Source organism: Ovis aries, chromosome 24 (genome assembly GCF_016772045.2).
Source record: "Ovis aries strain OAR_USU_Benz2616 breed Rambouillet chromosome 24, ARS-UI_Ramb_v3.0, whole genome shotgun sequence".
Classification (NCBI taxonomy): domain Eukaryota; kingdom Metazoa; phylum Chordata; class Mammalia; order Artiodactyla; family Bovidae; genus Ovis; species Ovis aries.
This window is the reverse complement of record NC_056077.1, coordinates 42,431,769-42,451,005: the sequence shown is the minus strand read 5'-3', so window position 1 is coordinate 42,451,005 and position 19,237 is coordinate 42,431,769. Positions and strand designations below refer to the sequence as shown.

The 19,237-nt window shown below is 61.0% G+C and overlaps 2 long non-coding RNA genes across 2 annotated transcripts; one reads left to right on the top strand and one right to left on the bottom strand.

The window, feature by feature from the left end:
* Positions 1-5,858: 5,858 nt before the first annotated feature.
* On the bottom strand, positions 5,859-9,877 carry LOC132658594 (uncharacterized). Its single transcript, XR_009598449.1, has 3 exons — positions 8,129-9,877; positions 7,879-8,033; positions 5,859-6,798 (listed from the first exon to the last, which is right to left on the bottom strand). It is a non-coding gene; the product is annotated as an uncharacterized LOC132658594 (long non-coding RNA).
* Positions 9,878-11,349: 1,472 nt separating this feature from the next.
* On the top strand, positions 11,350-17,956 carry LOC132658593 (uncharacterized). Its single transcript, XR_009598448.1, has 2 exons — positions 11,350-11,593; positions 12,160-17,956. It is a non-coding gene; the product is annotated as an uncharacterized LOC132658593 (long non-coding RNA).
* The last annotated feature ends 1,281 nt before the right edge of the window (positions 17,957-19,237 follow it).

Sequence of the window (19,237 nt, the reverse complement as noted above, 5' to 3'; positions counted from 1 at the left end):
GCCCGCTAACTCCGGGGCGGGGGTGTGGCTCACTGCCCTTTACAGAAAAGATTGCTAAGGGACCAAGCCACTGGGCGACTGGGAGCCAACGCCAGATTTGAACTTGGGGGAACAGATGGGCCACGCCGGACGGCAGCCCTGGTGCCTCCCTGTCCAGGGTGTCGGCCGAGAGCCAGCAGGTGCTCCGCTCTCCCATGGAGGCCCGGGGCCCTGGGCCTGCAGCCCGAACTCTCCCGCTCCTCGGCTCCCCTTGGGGTCTGTGTCCACACCATCCACATGAGGAGGGCAGCCCCAGAATCTGTGTCTGTCTCGTCCTGCAGGAGCGCTGAGCAGAGAGTCCTGAGCCTCAGGCCCCATGCGATCTGGTGACCTCGGGCTGCTGCGGCCCCTCCCTCAGCTCCTCTTATCCTGAGGCTCCCTGGGGCGTCTCAGGACCACGTCAGCTCCTGGAGGGAGGGCGCTTTTGAAACTGCTCCAGCTTGTGGATTTGGGGGCAGTGTCCTGAGAGCCTGGGTGCACGTGTGTGGTGCGGGCCTGTGCAGTGTGCAGGTGTCTCCATCCACGTGTGTGTGCACACTCACTCAGCTCACCAGCTCCCAGCAGCCCAGACTTAACAACTGAACGAGTCACTCTCTCCCTGCAGGTTCGTTTGTCCGGAGACCAGCTGAACGGCTGAAGAGCAGCCTACACCCCACCCTCAGAGAGAAAGTTTCTGCCCCAAGAAGTTGGAAGTTTTCCTTTTTCTCCTTGTTTGTCCAGAGATATCCACTGCACAACATTTTACTTTTGGGTAAAAACCTCGCAGTGGCCAGTGCTGCAAATTCAAGGGAGCAAGAGGTGGGGATGGGAGAGCAGCTTCAAGTTTTAGGGAGACTTCTCTCCATCACTGAGATTTTCTGGTCAAGGCCCTGGGCCCTCCCTTGTGTGGGATTGAGAGGGTCCTGAGAGCAGGTACATCCCCGCCAGCCGCAGCTGCTGGGCACCCCAGAAGGCTGTGGGTGCAGAGTTCCCACATTCACCCCATCGTGGGTGCAGCCTGGACTCCCAACCTCCTTGTCTCCCACACCGCTGACCTGCTCCCCGCCCCGGGGCTGCTCATGTAGGCCGAGAGGTGCGTCCAGGAGGACATCCGGGCAGGTGGACCCCGGATGGGCGTCACCTCCTGTGGGAGTAAGCCTGGAGCCTCTGCGCCTTTCACCAACGTGAGACCCCACCCAGCCCCCCGGAGCCTAAGGGGCATCTCTGGGCTGAGGCGGCCCCCAATCCAGGGCCAAGAAGCCACAGCACCCTGACTCCAGCTGGCCCACGCCCCTCCACAGCCCCAGCTGGGGCTCAGCCCAGACCCCAGGGAACTTTCTCAACCCAGCAAATCCTCCAGCCTCCACCTCCACCAGCTTTTAATGGTTACTTAGAGTAATAAAAACAGACGGTACTGCGGTTTTGATCCCTTATCAGTGTCCCAGAGGCCTGTGAGGGCTGTGAATACGCCACTCGGGGACCCAGCCCGACCACCCTTTCATGTGCAGCCAAGCGGCTCAAAAGGAGAGAGCTTTTCCAAACCAAACGCCCTTTGCCAGTGCAAATTTTGCAGTAAAAATAGAATAGGAAATTCCTAATCTGCTGTTTCATGTGTGACAAGCGGTTTTGTGGCAGGACAGGGGCCCAGGAACGCTGTCCCTGCATCCGAGGCCTGGCCACCTTCCCTGAGCGAGCACGTGTGTCCCTGAGGGCTTTGCGCTCTGCAGGCGGCTGACGGCTTTACCGAGGAGAGGCTCCAGGCTGGCCCACGGCCCCGCCGTTCTGGCCTGCGTCTGGCACCGTGGACACGCCAGCCCCAGCCTTGTGTTGGACCCTAGGGCCTCACTCCCACAACAAGGCTCCCCTGACGGTGCTCCAGCACTGCAGACCGGCAAGCTGGACGCGGGGCCGGGGGAACCGAGTCCACCTGCTGCTGGAGGAAACCCCGGGAGATGGGGGCTTGGGGGCTCCGCGGGGGCACTTTTATGGAGACACCTGCTCTCACGTCGAGCTCGCCAAGTCTTACCGGCGGTGCGTTCCCTCCATTTCTTGAGAAAACACAACCTTCTGGGCATGCTCACAAGTCCAGGAATGGTGAATATGCTTTACTGGGGAAAAAGTGTTCAGAAAAATAGTTCCCACCAATAGTTTTTGAGTTTCAGTGGCCTGGCCTCCTGTCTGAAGACACAGGCACAAAGGCAGGCCAGTGAGTGGGTGAAGGGAGGAGTAAGGGCCCTCTCCTCTGGGAACACGGGGCCAGCCAGGGAGTGCCCCCTTTCAGGATATGGGGGTCTCTTTAGGGTGGGTTCGGGGCCCCAGGGCCTGCCTGGGGTTGGAGCAGCCCTGGGGCCTCGCCCCCTTTCCTCTGAGCAAAGCAAGGATCCTCTCTGGGTCCGGCTCCTTCCCATTCTGCTGAACGTCCGCACGGTTCCCCAGTCACAGCAGGGCATCTGAGGATCCCATGCAGAGCCCAGTGGTCCCCTCCAGCCCTACAGGGCTGCCTGGGCCAGGAGCTGGGACCCGCAGGCAGGAACAGGGCCTCGGTCCCGGCCCTTGGGGGCCTCAGGATCTAGGGAGAGGGGAAGGCGTGGAAACCTCACCAGACTCAGGGTCTGAGTGTCTCTTCCACCCCTGATCCCAGCCCATGAAGGTCGGCTGAAGGGCAAATAGCCCCAGCCCGGGGCCATCAGGGGCCCCTCGAGGAGAGAGGGATGCGGCCCGTGCAGAGAGGCCGCCGCAGGGAGCTGGGTGTGTGCCATCGAGGGCGCGGGGCCGCGGCCGTGGGGAGGCGGGCACACCTCTACGAGGGCCGTGGCTGCTGGCAGGGTCTCTGGACTTGCATGCCCACTGGAGCGCCTCGCTTTGGGGAGAGGACGGGGCAGCCGCCCTCCAGCTAGAATGCACCCTGGAGTGAGTGAAGGGTGGGAGGCGCCTGCACGGCCACGCTGGGCAGTCTCGCGGCCCTGTCCCGGTCCTGCTCCTCCAGGGAAGAAGCCCACACACGGAGTTTGCAGGGAGGCCACAGGGCAGAAACCCCACAGAGGCGCCCACCCGTGTCTGCGCTGACTCCAGCCAGGCTGCTGGACCCCACAAGGCTCCCAGTGGCCCTGGAGACGCCGTAAGGGCCCCAGTGTTGCCGCAGAGCCTCCAGGAATGAACCCAGTGAGACAGGCCCCCAGCTCTGTGGCTGGTCTGCTGCAGCCAGCTGCCCCCAACCAGTCGCGTGACCCCAGAGGCCCTCACCAATCTGACCCTCAGCATCCAGACCCCAAGGTCTGTTTCTCTGCAAGAGGGTGGTTCCCACCTTCTGGGCAGTAAGATCCAAGCACAGGGCGTCAGGACCCCAGGGCCTGGGGAGAGTCGCCCGCTCTTGAGGGACGGGACCTCCAAAACCCACAGGCAGGGAGCGGCAGGACGCAGGGAGGCAGGGAGGCTTGGAGGCTCAGGAAAGCCCCAGGTGGGTGGCTCCTGGGAGGCCCCAGGCCTGGAGGAGGCGCCTGCGAAGGGACTGGCTCTGGCGCCCAGGCTGAATGTCCACCCTAGTGCATGCCCAGGCCACGGCCTCCTTCTGGGGCCATGAGAAACACCGCCGGGCGCGGGATACGCAGCCCCCCGGATGGGGCCTCAGGGCAGGCCAGCTTGGAGGGGCGCAGGGCCTTGCGGGGAGGCGGGGGCAACTCCTGGAGTCGTGTTCTGACTCCCGCCCCTCCTTCCCTGGGTTCACCTCCTCAGGACTCTTCCCATAACGGGAGCATCTCAAAGGGTCTCAGAGGTCAAAGAGGAGCTCGCCAGGCAGAGAGGCAGGAGGGTGGCCGGCATGGGAACCGGGGTGCTCTGCCCCAGGAGAGACCGCTGTGGGCCAGGAGGGAGCGTGTTGCTCTGGAATGCCCGGGAGGGGGCTCTGCCCTGAGGGAGGCTGGCTGGTGTCTGCTGGAGGGTGGGGGGAGCCAAGGGATGCAGGCCCTTCCCCCCTGCACCCCCACACCCCCCCGGCCGCAGTCGGCTCAGCGGCAGCCGGGAGGAAGGACGGAAGCTGCAGGCAGGCAGCAGCTTGTTGCTCCTGGAGGGTGGCGCCCGCCAGGCCTGCCCTGCGCGGGCCGGGACCCGCCGCTCAGCCCGCCACCCCACCGCCCCTCCTCGGGACACTCTCCACTGTCTCCCGCCGCAAGCTGGGTGCAGGCCCCTGGGACAAGGGGTCCAGGAGCTGGCACTTAGGCTGCGGCCTCAGGTCTGCTGGTGACCAGCGGCAGTGCTCGGCCTGTGGGGGCGGACAGACAGGTCTGCAGCTGGGAGGGCCGGGGACATGAGGCTTGGACACGAGGGAACAGCCAGACCGTAAGAGGACATGAAGCCCAGCTCTCCCAGCAAGAGTGGGGGGCTGGCAGCCTGGAGACCAGGGCCGCTTTCTGTATCCAAGCCTCCGTGCCCTTGTCTGAGCAATGGGCCAATAGCCTGTGACAAGCCTCACCTTGTCTGAGCGATGGGCCAATAGCCTGTGACAAGCCTCACCTTATCAGAGGTGCTGGACGCAGCTGTTCCCTGAGGACATCCTGTGTGGATGGATGAATGGATGGATCGATGGCTGGAAGAATAGGTGATGGGTGAGGATGGATGGATGGATGGATGGGTGAGTGGGTGATGGATGCGTGGAGGGTGGGAAGACAGATGGGCAGAAGGTGGGTACATGGATGACTTGGTTCAGCAGAACTTCAGAAAATGTCGAGACAGGCCCGGCTGGAGACAGTCACTAGCTCAGGAATGTTTCCTGTGTGCCTGCTGTGTGTCCAGAGGCTCCATGAGAAACAGAGCCAGGCTTTGCGGAGGGGCTCCATGTCGAGCACCCCGTCTTCTGCTGATAATGACAATATTGGTGCTCAGTGAGGCTGGAGGCAGCCGTGGCACCCTCAGTACAGGGGCCGGCACCGAGGCCCGCAGAGGAGAGGCCGTGGTCAGACGGGCCGGGCTACAGGAAGGAGAGTCAGCGCAGTGCCCTTCAGCCTGGCCGAGGACGCCCGTGAGCAGCCCTGGGGCCTGGCCCGGCCCTGCCCCTGTGCCCGCGGCCCTGGCTCCTTTCTGCGTCTTCCTCGTGCCAGGCTCTGGTTGGCTCTGCGGTGCTTGTGACAGTCTCTGTGACCCTTGGGGGCTGTCAGGGACCTTCCAGTGCCGTGTGGAAGTGGTGAGGGGACCCAGAGGTCGGCCTCCGGGGCTCTCGGTGGGCCGCCTCGCCTGAGGACCCTGCGGGCTTCCCTGAGGACGCTCCTCTCTCAGCACCGCTGCCCCGTGGCCTCTGCTGCCGGAGTCTAGGCCTTAAACGAGGCTCTAGCAGTCTTCCCAGTTCCTGCATCCAAGTCCGTGCCAGGGACCTGTTCCCACTGTCCTGCGCCCCTGGAGGCCTGGTTGTACTGGTCATGGGTCTCAGGCGACCCCTGAATGGAGTGTCCTTGGGTTGGCTCTCTCCTGGGCCAGGCACAGCCTGAGTGGAGTCCAGACCTGAAGCCGGCCGTGTCAGGGAAAACACTCTGCCCGAGTCAGTGCCATCGAAGGGCCGTGAGGCAGCGGCAGGAGCGGCTGCGTGCTCGCCGGTTCCGGGCCGCGTTTAGGGCCTAGACACCGGCAGCGGGGCCCCGGGGCGGAGGCGCTGAGGACGGAAGCAGACAAGAGGAGGACGATAAGAGGACAAAGTCCCCAAACACACACCTTCAAAACTCAGCCAGGATGAAACAGATGATTTGAATGGTCCTATAACCAGGAAGAAACTGTGTTGATAATTTAGAATTTCCTTAAAAAAAAAAAAAGAACCTCCCAGACCCAGTGGTTTCGCTAAAGAATTCCACCAAAAATTTGCAAAGGAGCAACACCTATTTTATGCAGTTTCTTCCAGAACACAGGCGGGAGCACGTCCCAGCCCACTCCGCGAAGCTGGCACGGTCCTGAGGGCAAAGCAAGATGAAGACAGTGCGAAAAACAAACAAAACCCCCACGACCAACGTCTCTCACGAACCTAGATCCAAAAGTCCTCCATAAAATAAAAGCAAGTTGAATCCAACAATGCGTAAAAGATTTAGACACCAAAACCCAGTGGGATCTGTTCCAAGTTTGCGAGTCTATTCAATGTAGAAAAACCTAGAATGTAATTCACTCCATCAGCAAGGTGAAAAAGAAACAGGACGTCACGATATCAGTTGGTGCAGAAAATGCCTTTGACCAAATGCCACACCATTCATACCAGAAACCCAGGTAGACCGGGGCTGGGGTGGATTTCTTCAGCTGGAAAACAAGACAGGATTTTTCTCAAGGTTGGAGATGACCACACGCAGCTGGAAATATCATTATCTACTTCTAGTTAGTAAACAAAAAAGCAGTCCTCATTTTTGGGCACCAACTATGCTCAGGTGTAGTCTGGAGCATTTAATATGAATGTGTCCCGGGAGGGAAACACTCTGGATTTGCAGGAGAGGAAGCTGACACTTACTCCTTGGAAGGAAAGTTATGACCAACCCAGATAGCATATTGAAGAGCAGAGACATTACTTTGCCAACAAAGGTCCGTCTAGTCAAGGCTATGGTTTTTCCAGTGGTCATGTATGGATGTGAGAGTTGGACTGTGAAGAAAGCTGAGTGCTGAAGAATTGATGCTTTTGAACTGTGGTGTTGGAGAAGACTCTTGAGAGTTCCTTGGACTGCAAGGAGGTCCAACCAGTCCATTCTAAAGGAGATCGGTCCTGGGATTTCTTAGTAAGGAATGATGCTAAAGCTGAAGCTCCAGTACTTTGGCCACCTCCTGTGAAGAGTTGACTCATTGGAAAAGACTCTGATGCTAGGAGGGATTGGGGGCAGGAGGAGAAGGGGTTACAAGGATGAGATGGCTGGATGGCATCACCGACTCGATGGACGTGAGTCTGAGTGAACTCCGGGAGTTGGTGATGGACAGGAGGCCTGGCGTGCTGCGATTCATGGGGTCGCAGAGAGTCGGACACGACTGAGCGACTGAGCTGACCTGAACTGAAGCTGATGCACTGAGAGGCACGCGTCCCGGGCCCACACCAGCTCAGGAGGGGCCCACACTCCGTCCCCTGCAGCCTGCACAGCCCTGGGGCCTGGGGAGACTCGGGCGGTCCCCACTTCTCCTCACTTGGCCTCCACCCCGATGCTGGAGCCAGGGCTGAGCCTACCCGGAGCTCCTCCTGGGAGCACCCAGGCCCTGTGATGGGAACCGGGAGGCCCTGGCCGGAAGCAGAGGCGGATGGGCTGGGCTCCCGGCAGCCAGGGTATCCGACCGTCTGCGGGCGCTGGTGGCGGGAAGCCGCGTCACAGGGCCGCAGCCATCCTCTGGCCACCGGCTCCTCTGAGCAGAGAGCCCCTCGCCCACACGCACCCCGTGTCTCAGTGACTAGGGTGAGGGGGGACAGGAGGCGGCGCTTGTGACGATACCCCACAAACGGCCCTGGGCGAGCTGTCCACAGCTCTTCTTCCAGGTGCGCTGGAGGCCCCCGCGCCGACGGTAATTAAGGCCTCCAGTTGCCAGCTCGCCCACGCTGGCCTCAAATGGCCCCTGTAGCCACCGACTTCCTTTCCCATGGGCATCTGGGGCCTGAGGCCTCCGGACGGCTGGGCCTGGAGGCGAGGCAAGTGTCCGGCGGCCTCAGCTCTGAGCACATCGTGTGGATGGGTCGGTTCCAGACAACGGAAGAGGAGCCTTGGGGCTCATCCCCTCCCCGCTGCCCTCCCACCTTCAAGCCAAAGTCCAACCCCCACAATGAGGGCGGACTCAGGAGGGCAGCCGGAGGGTCTGCCTGACATAGAGCCTGGGGAGGGGCACAGGGGTAGAGGCGGGGGTGCACGGGGAGACGGGGGTGCTCACCTGACCTCCAGGGACCCAGGTGCGTCTGCCTGAGGCTGCTGTCAGGCCTTGCTGCTCCACACGGGGCCTGCTCTCATCCAGCCAAGGAGGACCCAGAAACTGCAGAGTCTGACCCTAGCTTGGCGCCCAGAGCCAGTGTCCAGAAAGCCTCGGGCCTGGAGGTGGGAACAAGGGCTGCAGCCCCGGCTTTCCGGCGACCGTCCTCCCCTCTCAGCCAGCCTCCCCAGGGGCCCCTGCTCACCACCCCCACCTCCACAGGAGAGCACGGAGACCGGCGGGCGTCAGAAACGGACGGTGTTGTCGCTGGGGCCTTCCTCTCAAGAGCCCAGGCTGCAGGGTGGGGACTCTGAATCCTTCACCTCCGTGTCGCCCAGAAGGCGACAGCTTGTCCACCACACTCCCCTCCCAGCCGCCTGGTCCCACTGTTTGGAGGGATCAGAAGGGCCCTGGGGCTCTGATGGGTGCCTCTGCCCCTTCAAGACCCTCGTCTCAGGCCCCCGTTTAAGAGTAACCCCCGCCAGGAGGCTGGAGCCAAGGCCGCTGGGTGCTGGTGAGGCCCTGTGCTGCAGAAAGGGAGTCGCAGAGGCTGGCTCAGGGTGCTCCCGCGCAGAAGCGGTGCCGGGGGACACTCCTGCCCCTCGGGCTTGGAGCTGAGGCCCACGTCCCTTCACTTGCATGCTGGCTTCTCAGCTGGGGGGCTCAGCGGCACAGGCCCCGAGACCCTGCCCACGGTCACCGCCCACACCTGGCCCAGCTCCTTCCCACCCTGCGGACTGGCACAGGAGGGCACCTGCCTGACCCCAGCGCACCACAGCGGCCCAAGCACGGCCCTGCCGCCCTGGGTGACGGATGTCAAGTGGGGGAGACCGTCCCCGCGGGGTCGCAGGCGCCGGGCTTCAGGCAGGAAAGACGCGCCCCGTGCCCCCAGCCTGCAGACCTGCCCCATCTGCAGCCCACCGCCTCTCAGAGCCCTGCAGGGCCGCTGTGCCAGCCTTCACTCTCTGTGGGCCTGCTGAGGTCCCATCCACCCGGGCTTTGCCCAGAGAGCCCTGCCCCCTCCCCCTCTCAGGAGCCCCGGAGCACCTCTGTCCTTGGCACCGACGCATCTGGGGCCACGTGGCTCAGCCGCTGTCTGTGGGTTTTGTGGCTGCGATGCCGCCCCCGGCTCCTGCAGGGACAGTCTCCCCTTGGCTGCCCTGTAACCTTGATGATAAACTCAGGACTCCCAGTAAATATTGCTGGGTTCGCAGATGCACAGCTGCTGGGCCACGCGGGATGCCATGGTCTGACTGGCGTTTCTGAACGAAGTCCTGCAGGAAGGAAACCACAGAGACGGCAGCGAGGTCGGAAGCGGCTGAGGGCCCGGGGTGGGGGTCGGGGGGTGAGCACAGGGGTCCTCAGGGCAGTGGAGTCAGTGTACAAAGACCTCGTGGTGCGCTCGTCAGAGCTCCGGGAACGTGAGACAGCGAGAGCTGAGGGTGACCGCGAGCCGCACTTGGTGCTAGCAAGGCGATGCTGACCAGACGGCGAGGATGAGAGTGACGTCCGGGGACGGTGTGTGTCTGCTGGGAGTTTACAGGGACCCACTGTTCTTTCTGCTCAATTTCCTGTAGACTTAAAGCTGCTCTAAAAATGAAGTCTGCCAATTTTTAAAAATCTCTCAGAAAGCCCAACGAGACGATTCTGCACCCACAGATGGTCACAGTGAACGCAGACGGCGGCGGACATCGGTGCTGACACAGACAACGTGCACTGCGGCCGTCGGGTGAGGGCGCTGGCCGGGGCCCTGGGGAGACTGGTCCCCACAGACGCGTGTGCACGTGTGCACACATACGTGTCCAGGCGTGCCCATCACACCAGAAACAGCCCAGCACCCAGGAGGTGCACACGCGTCGTGGCCCTTCCCACAGCACCGACTGTGGCGAGGGCCTGAGCCAGGTGCGGCCACACTTCGAGGGCAGACGGCCAAGACCGAGGGCTTAGGAGCTTCCTGCAGCAGGGGCGCGGGCCGCCGGTCACCCCGCACCAGCCCCCAGGCAGCCCCAAGGAGGCACCTGGGACCGCTGCTCCCACTCTGCAGGGAGGGGGGCCCTCCCTCCCCCTCCTGTCCCTCCCCTCCTGCCCCTCCCCTCCTGCCCCTCCCCTCCTGCCCTCCCCTCCCTCCTGTCCCCTCCCCTCCCCTCCTGTCCCTCCCCTCCTGCCCTCCCCTCCCCTCCTGTCCCCTCCCCCTCCCCTCCTGTCCCCTCCCCTCCTGCCCCTCCCCTCCTGCCCTCCCCCCTCCCCTGTCCCTCCCCTCCCCTCCTGTCCCCTCCCCCTCCTGCCCTCCCCTCCCCTCCTGTCCCCTCCCCCTCCCTCCTGTCCCCTCCCCTCCTGCCCCTCCCCTCCTGCCCCCTCCCCTCCTGCCCTCCCCCTCCCTCCTGTCCCCTCTCCCTCCCCTCCTGTCCCCTCCCCTCCTGCCCCTCCCCCTCCTGCCCTCCCCTCCCTCCTGTCCCCTCCCCTCCCCTCCTGTCCCCTCCCCTCCTGCCCTCCCCTCCTGCCCCCTCCTCCTGCCCTCCTCCCCTCCTGTCCCCTCCCCCTCCCCTCCTGTCCCCTCCCCTCCTGCCCTCCCCTCCTGCCCTCCCCTCCTCCTGTCCCCTCCCTCCCCTCCTGTCCCCTCCCTCCTGTCCCTCCCCTCCTGTCCCTCCTCCCTCCCCTCCTGTCCCCTCCCCCTCCCGCCCTCCCCCTCCCATCTTGCCCCCTCCCCCTCCTCACCCCCCTCCCCCCAGCCCCCCTCCTAGTCTCTCCTCTCCATTGCCCCCCCCCAACCCCCTCCACAAGACTATGGCAAAGGCCAGTTGTTTCTCTAGGGAACTGGCCTAACTGGGCGAGGACTTTTTGAACCAGACTCCAGAGTGGAATTTTTTTCTCTCAAAATAGAGAAGAATTGGCTGTCCAGGAGTTAAAGATAGAATCCTGTGGCAAGGCCAAGGTCTGAGCGCCTGTCCCAGCTGGCAGGGAGAGGGCTGGGGAGGCCTGGCCGCCAGTGCTCCAGGGGGCTGTGGCTGGCTCTGAGTCACGTGGCCTGCACCCCCGTCCCTCAGCCCCCGCCATTGGCTGGGGCCAGCTTTGAATCAGGGCTCAGCGGGAGACATCTGTCCTGCAAGGGAGTGAGGGCCAGCTCCTCTTCCATGGAGGGTCTCTGGAGGGCTTCCTGGAGGAGGGGACCACATGGAAACAAACAAGCATGCTGGGAAGCAGGAGCCCGGCAGCAGCTCAGGACCTCGTGCCCGGGAGGCCCACGGGCAGCGCCGGGCGGGCAGCGCCGGGCGGGCAGCTTGGAGCCAGCAGCAACCGAATGTCAGCTCTGAGCATTTTATCTGCAGAAACAGCGGGAAGCTACTGCCAGCAGTGGAGGGAGGAGGGTGCAGGGGGGGCGCAGAGGAACGCCAGGCCAGGCGGAGAGCCCGCCGGGGCGGGGCCCCAGCCGAGCGCGCCCAGCAGGGGACGCAGAGCTGAGGGCATCGGGGAGCAGGGGGCCAGAACGGGCTCCCACACCCCCACACTGAGGGAGCGTGAGGGTTCTGGCCCTTCGCCGGGTGGCCTGTCCCTAGGCTGGGCTCACAACCAGCCCCAGCAAGGAGCTCAGGCCACGGGCGGCTCAGGGCCAGATTAGAGTCCACGGGGACTTCCAGCTGCCACCACAAGTAAGGACAGATCCTCCCCTCCGGAAGCCCAGGTGTGTACTCACGGCAGGGGAATGCACGTCTGTGTGTGTGTGTGTGTGAGAGAGAGAGAGAGAGAGAGAGAGAGAGAGACGGTGCATCCCAGCCAGGGGCCCGGATGGAGGCTGGCTCCTGGGGGCTGGGCGGCCCACCCGGGGGCCCGCACCTTCCTGGGCTGTGGTCCCAGGACCTGGGGCCCCACAGGCTGCACCTCACAGGGCCCGGGCCCCCCTGCCGGGACTGACCCACCCCCGGGGCCACTTCTTCCTGCAGAGCCGCGTGGCTTCAGTGCCAGGTGGGGAGGCGGCCGTGCACCTGGAGGGCCCCAGGCCCCGAGGGCGGGCTGGGCGGTGGCGGGAGGGGCGAACCCCCGCCTCCCCACCTGTTTGCCGCGGGTGCTGCCTTCCCAGCAAGTGTGCCGCCTGGACCCCTTGGCTGGGTGTCTGGGGCCCCCAGCTCCCCGCCTTCATTCCAGGGGTGGGGGCAGGAGGAGGGTTGGCCCATATGGCCTTCATCAGCAGGTCTCCAGGAGGCTCTCGCCCCCGACACAGCGTCCTGACCTCTGTGTCAACCTCCCCAGGGGCTGCGGGGCAGACCTAGCCCTCGGTCCTGCGGAGTCTTCAAGTCACAGGGCACACTGTCTATGCGGCGGGGGAAGCCTGAGGCTCAGAGACCATCAGCAGCTGCTTGGGGCCACTCTGGCAGGAGAGAAAGGACTCAAGCCCAGGCCTCGTGGTGGGAACAGGGCCTGAGAGCCCAGGATGTCCTGCAGGGCCACGGGCACACGCCTGAGGGGCCGAGGAGTGAGCTGGGGCTATGGCACCGCAGGGCCCTGTGAGCCAAGGGCCTTGGGGAGAAGGACCCCGCAGCCCGACCAGGACCTGGCCACTTGCTCCCCGTTAGGACTGGACCCTAAGGCCACTCTGGCAGGCCAGGACCACCTGCCCATCCCAGAGCCGCTTCTCCCAAGTCCTGGACAGAAACCCACCTCTCGACACCGCGACCCACACCTGGGGAGACGCCGAGGCCTGAGAAGCCCGGTCTCTAAGCTGTGAACGCTCCTGGCCGCGACAGGCGGGGGTCCAGCCATGAGCACCTCCAAGGTCAAGGTCAGCCTGAGATGCTCCCGTCCAGAAAGCTGGGTTAGGCGGCTACCAGGTCAGGTGGTGCTCTAGTCACTGGGTCGTGTTCGACTTTCATGACCCCGTGGACTGTACCCTGCCAGGCTCTTCTGTCTGTGGGGTTCTCCAGGCAAGAACACTAGAGTGGGTGGCCATTTCCTTCTTCCGATCAGGACCAGGTTTGCAAATCATAGCCCGAAGGTCAACAGATTTACACCTATTTTGTCAAATAAAGTTTGACGGAAACACAGCCGTGTCAGTCACACAGCCTGAAAGCCTAAGGATTTCCTGCCTGCCTGGGGAGCAAAACGTGAGCTAATTAAGAAGTGATGAGTTTTACGAATTGATTCACTTTCAAGAAACAGCCTTACTGAGGCGTCGTTCTCATACAATGAACTACACATACTTTAAGTGTAGAACTGGTGGGCGGCCTCTGCCTACGCGCACTGTTTACGCATGAACGTGTCTGTGAGACCATCCCCACAATGAGCTCATGGACAGGCCATCACCCCATGCCCTGATAGCCCGCATTTCCTAGGGTCTAAACCCTGGACTCATGTGATGAGAAGCTTTTCCTTCTGACTCCTTCCGCTGTAACTGGGCTCGTTCACAGAAGCCCCAGCTTCCTCAAGGCCGCCGCTTGCTCCGCACGCTTGCCCTTTCTCTTCCCGCTTGCCCGTGTCGTGGACTCTGAATGCGCCTCGGATGGATCTCTTTGGTTTACCCTTCTCGGCTCCTCACGGCTCTGCACCAGCTTCGGAGGACGGACTACATCCAGCACTCTCCTTCTCCTAGGGCCCCTGCTCCGCACGCGTTGTTTGCTGAGCGGTGTCCCACATTCCCCGTGGCTCCGTTCATTTTCCTCATTGCTTCTCTCTCTGTTATTCGGGCCACACAACTGGCATTCAGCTGTCTTTGAGCTCACTGACTCTTTCTTCTGCCGGCTCAGATCTGCTGTGGGGCCTCTCTCGTGAACTGGTCACCGTGGTCACCATACTTGCGACTTGCGACTTCAGTCGGCTCTTTCTGGCATCCCTACTGTCTCTGATGGTCTGTGTTCTGTAAGTCATCACCACAATGCCTTCCTTTAATTTCTTCACCATGGTTCCCTGTACTTCTTTGAGCATGTTTGCGGCAGTTCCTGAACACCCTTGTCTGCTAAGGACAATGTCTAGGCTGCCACTGCAGAGGATGCAGTTTGAGCTTGCTCACAGCCTGAAAGACCACCACGGATGACTCAGGTCTCACCAGGAGCGCTCTGCTTGTGTTTTCCCACAGTCGCCCAGTTAAAGTTCCGGCTTGTCTGCCTCAGATGGTGACACACTGACCTGCTGCTGGCTGATTACTCTATTGTTTTCAGGGACGTCCTGGAGCATAAACTGGTCTGTAGTCCAATCCAAATAAGGTCAGACCGGCTGACAAGGCAACGCTGTTGGCAGTCTTTGGAGCTTGCTCTGGCCCTCCCCTGGGCAGAAGTTCTGTGCTATGGAGGCAGGACCTGGGGGTGGAAGGGTCACACTTCAGTAGCCACCCCAACCAGATCACTACCACAGAGAGCTTCAGGAAGGCAGGGCAGTAAAGGTGGGTCCGTTACCCGGTCCCGACTGCTGGCGGCTCAGCGGTCAGCAGGCTGGGCTGCGCCAATGCACGTTGGTCTGAGCACACCCGGGTCACCCATCCTCACCAGGACCTTGGGAGCTGACCCCCGGCTGCTGACCCCCCCGGGACAGCCCTCCAGCGGCACGGAGCTCGAGGGGAGAAGCTCTACACTCTTCACCTGCCTCCCTGCCTGGATGTGCCATGCAGAGCAGCGGCCGGAGCGGGAGGACAGGGGCCCCAGCCCAGCTGCCATCTGGTTGAGCTCTCCTGAGGCCCCTTCCTGGGAGGTTGGTCTGCTGGGTCCACATGGAAGCTGCTTGTCTCAGAAAGCTGGAGGCAATGGCTTTCCTGCGGCTCAGAGCCGGGCGTCGGGGGTGACCCCCAGCTTGGGTCTCACAGCCTCACTCCGCTTGCCCAGTTCTGGAGATACTGTGGCGTGAGTGGCTCCCTTTGGTCAGTCTCCAGAAACTCTGAACAATTGTCTTTGCTAATTGGACCAGCTTAATAGAGATATTTGTCCCGGAAAAGTTTCTAAACTCTTCACTCGGCCACTCCCCAAACTCAGTCGCTTACGGGGAGATTTGAACAGCAATCAGTCTTATAGACGTACCCCTGGTGTTTACCATTTCCGATCCTCTCCATTTATTTTGTGTAGTGAAGTCGCTCAGTCGTGTCCGACCCTCAGCGACCCCATGGACTGCAGCCCTCCAGGCTCCTTCACGCATGGGATTCTCCAGGCAAGAGTGCCGGAGCGGGTGCCAGCGCCTTCTCCGTTTTGTGTGGACCCGCGTTTCCATCCGGTGCCAGTTCCGTTCCGCGCGCACGGCCGGCTTCCGTGCTTCTGACAGCGCCACCTACTGGAGAGCAGTTCTTTCAGCGTATCTGGGTGGGCTTTAGTTTGCCTTTTTAACAAGATTTTTTTCTCTAGGCATAGAATTCAAAGTTTACGGAAATTTTATATCAAACTACCGGTGCTGCTCTGTCTTCGAGCGCCACGGGTTCGAATCGGCGTCCGCTGGCGCATTTCTCTGTGCACAGCGCAGTGTCTGAGCTCCCGTTTCGCACTGGTCTTGAGCAAGTCACAGCGCGTCTCGGTGTGGCCTTCCTCATGCTTCCTACGCTTGTCTGGGATCTCTGGGTTTATGTTTTCATCAGGCTTAGTTCTTCAAATCTTTTTCCTGTCCTCTCTGCACGTCCTCTTCCCCTTTAGAGACTCCAGCGGCGCACATGCTGGGTCACAGGCGTGTTGCCCCAAAGCTCAGCTACCTTGTTCATGTTCTCCTCTGTGTGTTTCATTTTTGGATGGTTTCTACTGATATGTCTCCAAATGCGCTAATCTTCTCTTCTATAGTGTCTAATCTGCCATCATTTTTTTCTGCATGTAATTTCTCATCTTAAATACTGAAGCTTCTCATTCCAGAAGTTTGATGTAGGTCTTTATCTTCTGTGTCTCTGTCTAACTTTTCGTGCAGATAGAATGCGGTGCAAATGACTATGCTAATGCCACCTGCTAACCCTACCCTGTGTTAGTTCTGTGTCCTCTCCAATCGATTGGTTTTTCTGCTTGATATGAGTCGTACTTTCCTTCTTCTTTGCATGACTGCTGATTTTCTGCCGGATGCCAGACATTGTACAACTTACCTTGTTGGTAATGTTTTCCACTCTTGAGGCTAGACCTCTGAGCACTCCCCCCACCCACCCGCCCGCCCCATGCTGCGAATCCCAAGGCATTCCAGCTTGTGGTAAAAACAGGCTCCATTCTTGACTAGGTTATTCTTTTCCTTGCTTTGGGTAGTTTTCTCACATGCAACATTCTCTTGAATACTCAAGGACTCTGAAAGCCTCTGGAGTTTTCTCTCCATGCATTTCTATGCGCTGAGAACTCCAGTCGCCTCGGTCTCCTCCACGTCTCTGCTCTGCTAACCGGCCCCGTTCGCTCCCCTCCGCTGCGGTGCGGGAAGTCTTACAGGCTAATGCGCGCTTTTCTGGAAGAAACGATCCAGAGAGGCTTCTGGGGGCAGGTCACGTTTCTTGACCTGGTGCTGGCTCCTCGCGTGGGCTTGTTTTGTTCAGGAAAACAAAAGGAAAGAAAGAAAACAGAACTGTGCACTTAGGACGCCCGTGCTCTGTGCGCTGGTGAATCTGGTAAAGAATCCACAAAATTTAAAAAGCTGATCTCACCTCTGAAATAGGGAGCGTTTACATCCATGCCTTCCCCACTCACGGTCACACCTTTGGTCTACAGCCCAGGACCTCCGATCCGGCCAGCCACCTACCTGGGCCCCTTGGTGGGCAGGGAGCGCCTGTCCAGGGACGAGGTGTGTCTGGGGGACGCCCAGGTCGGCCCCCACCTCCCCTCTGCTTGCCTTCCTTGGCCTTTTGGTCTGAACCACACACGCCCCCCAGGGAGGGGGCCACGCCCCTCCGGGGCTGTGCCTTCTCCGCCCCAGCATCTGGCCCCCTGTCTGCACCCGCCCGCTCTGTGAAGGTGGACTCAGACTTCTTTTAAGTCTGAACACACCCCTTGCCCAGGGTCTGGGGAGTGCCAGGACCCAAGGTGGGGCCAAAACCAGCTGTCTGAGTTTCTGGATCCCAGCAGGAGGGGAGGCGCGCGGGTGGACACCAGCTGGTGTTTTGACAGACTCAGGCCCACAGCTTCAGGGCGGGGGGTGTTGGGGCAGCTGGGCCCACAGCCAGGCCCCCCCACCCTGCAAGCCCCTGGGCTTTGAGCTGCCCTCCCCCACTCTCCCTCCCACCTCCAGACCACCCTGGTACTCACCCAACCTGCCAGCCCAACAGTCGGTGGGGGTGTTGGCTTTCACGTGGCTGGCCGTGAGCCTGACCCCTCTCCCCTAAGAAAATCCAGCACCCACCTCCCTCTGGTAATGCCTAACGTTCTCTCCAAAGGGTCTTCATAAGAGCGGGAAGCAAAGGCCTACTTTGAATATCAAGGTTTCCCAAAGATCAAAAAAAAAGAGCAAAAGAATGGTATTTTGGAAACAACTAATGTGCCAACTAATTAAGTGTCTGATACTAACAAGCTCCCTCGAGGAGGAAAGGATCCTGAGCCGTCCTCAACAAGTCAGTTACTGAGAAATTCTCACGCCAGACACACGAGCAGCAAAACCCTAACCCGACAAACAGCCACATCAAGCTTTTAAACCCTGCACAGGGAAGGGCGGGAGCCGCAGAGTGGGGAACGCGTGCAATCGCAGTCGCGTATCTGCTGAGGGGCGACGACCAGGATCTGCAGAAGCTCCTGCGCCTCAACAACAAAGTCAAACAACCTGATTGGAAACATAGGGTAGGCAGCGGATTTCAATAGACGTTTCTCCAAAGATGCTAGGCAAACGGCCCAGAAGCACACGAAAAGACGGCCAGCATCACTGATCCTCACAGAAGTACATGCCAAAACCTGTGGGATCAGGACGGCCGTGATCAAAGAGCGGGGGGGGGGGGGGGGGCGGCAAATGAGCAGCTTGGACAAGAGTGGGGAGAGACTGGACCCTCACGCGCTGTGGGTGGGAGTGCAGAACAGCACCACTGCTCTGGAAAGTGGCGTACGCACCCTCAAAAATTAAAAATAGAACCACCCCATGATCCAGTAATCACACTCCTGGCTGTAAATCCAAAAGAATTAAAAACAGGATCTCAAAATGACCTTTTCACACCCGTGTTCGTAGCAGCGTGATTGACAGCGAGTGAAAGGGGGAAGCAGGGGCCTCCCCGGCAGGCAGGCCAGCGGTTAGGCTTCCGAGCTTCCTCTGCAGGGGTGCAGCTTCAGCCCCTGGTCCGGAAGCTAAGGTCCCACATGCTACAGGGTACAGCCAAAGGGTTCAAAAAAGAACAGATCAAATTTTTACTGTATTTAAAAACTGTGGAAGTGACCCAAGTGTCCCCCAGCGGGCGATGGATGGACGCCACGTGGTCCAGCCACTCAACGGGCTGCCACTCGGGCTTGGAAAGGAAGCCTCGACACCTGCTGTGGCTCAGGTGGACCTTGAGGCCCTGATGCTCACTGACATGAGCCAGACACAGAAGCACAAACGCCGCGTGACCCCGTGAGGTCGCTGGGGCCGTGGCCTCACACGGACAGAAGAGGCGGGTGGGGGTCAGAGCCTCGGGCTGGGGAGGTGAGAAGGCTCTGGCAATGGCTGCGCAGCAGCGTGGATGTGCCTAACGCCCTGGTCTGACCCTGAGAAACGGTCAGGTCGAGGAGCTTCCTGGCGCACCAGGGGTTAGAATCTGCCTGCCAACGCAGGGAGCACAGGTTCAGTCCCTGGCCCGGGAAAACCCTCGTTCCCCAGAAGCCCATTCGCTGCACTCCTGAGCGTCCACCCACAGCAGCAAGAGAGTGGCCCCTGTCCCCCAGCTGAGGCCCACACGCAGCCAGAAATACAGTCCTTTTTTAAAAAAAGGTTAAGGTGGTAGATTTTAACTGTGTTTTATAACTACAATTAAAATGTTTTCAAAGACAGAGTTTCTCTTTCTCCCTCATCCTGAAACCTGAATCCCCTGCAAAGGACCGCAGCTGTCATTAAACAAGACTAGAGGGTAAATGGTGATAGACAGACAGACAGCGGGACAGACACACAGCTAAGACAGAGACTTTGTTGCCCAGCGTTAGTGCACAGGCCATTAGAATCTCAGGCGCCCGAGGCAACCTTTCGTCTCCGGAGAGCAGAACACGCTGGTGGTGCAGAGGGTGCGGGGGGTTAAGGAGGGTTGAGGGGAGCCTGTCGCCCGCCAGCACCAGCGACGCTGGGAGGAGGGGGGCATCTGCGGGGGAGGGGCTGGGGCAGCGAGGGGGGCCGAGCAAGCAGTCGGGGGGTTTGGGCCTCGGCTGGCGGGGGCATGCAAGTCTGGGCCCCCCGTGGGGAGGCGGAGGCTTGGGCGAGCACAGGTGAGCCGGCCCGGGGGAGCCCCAGGCCCCGCTCC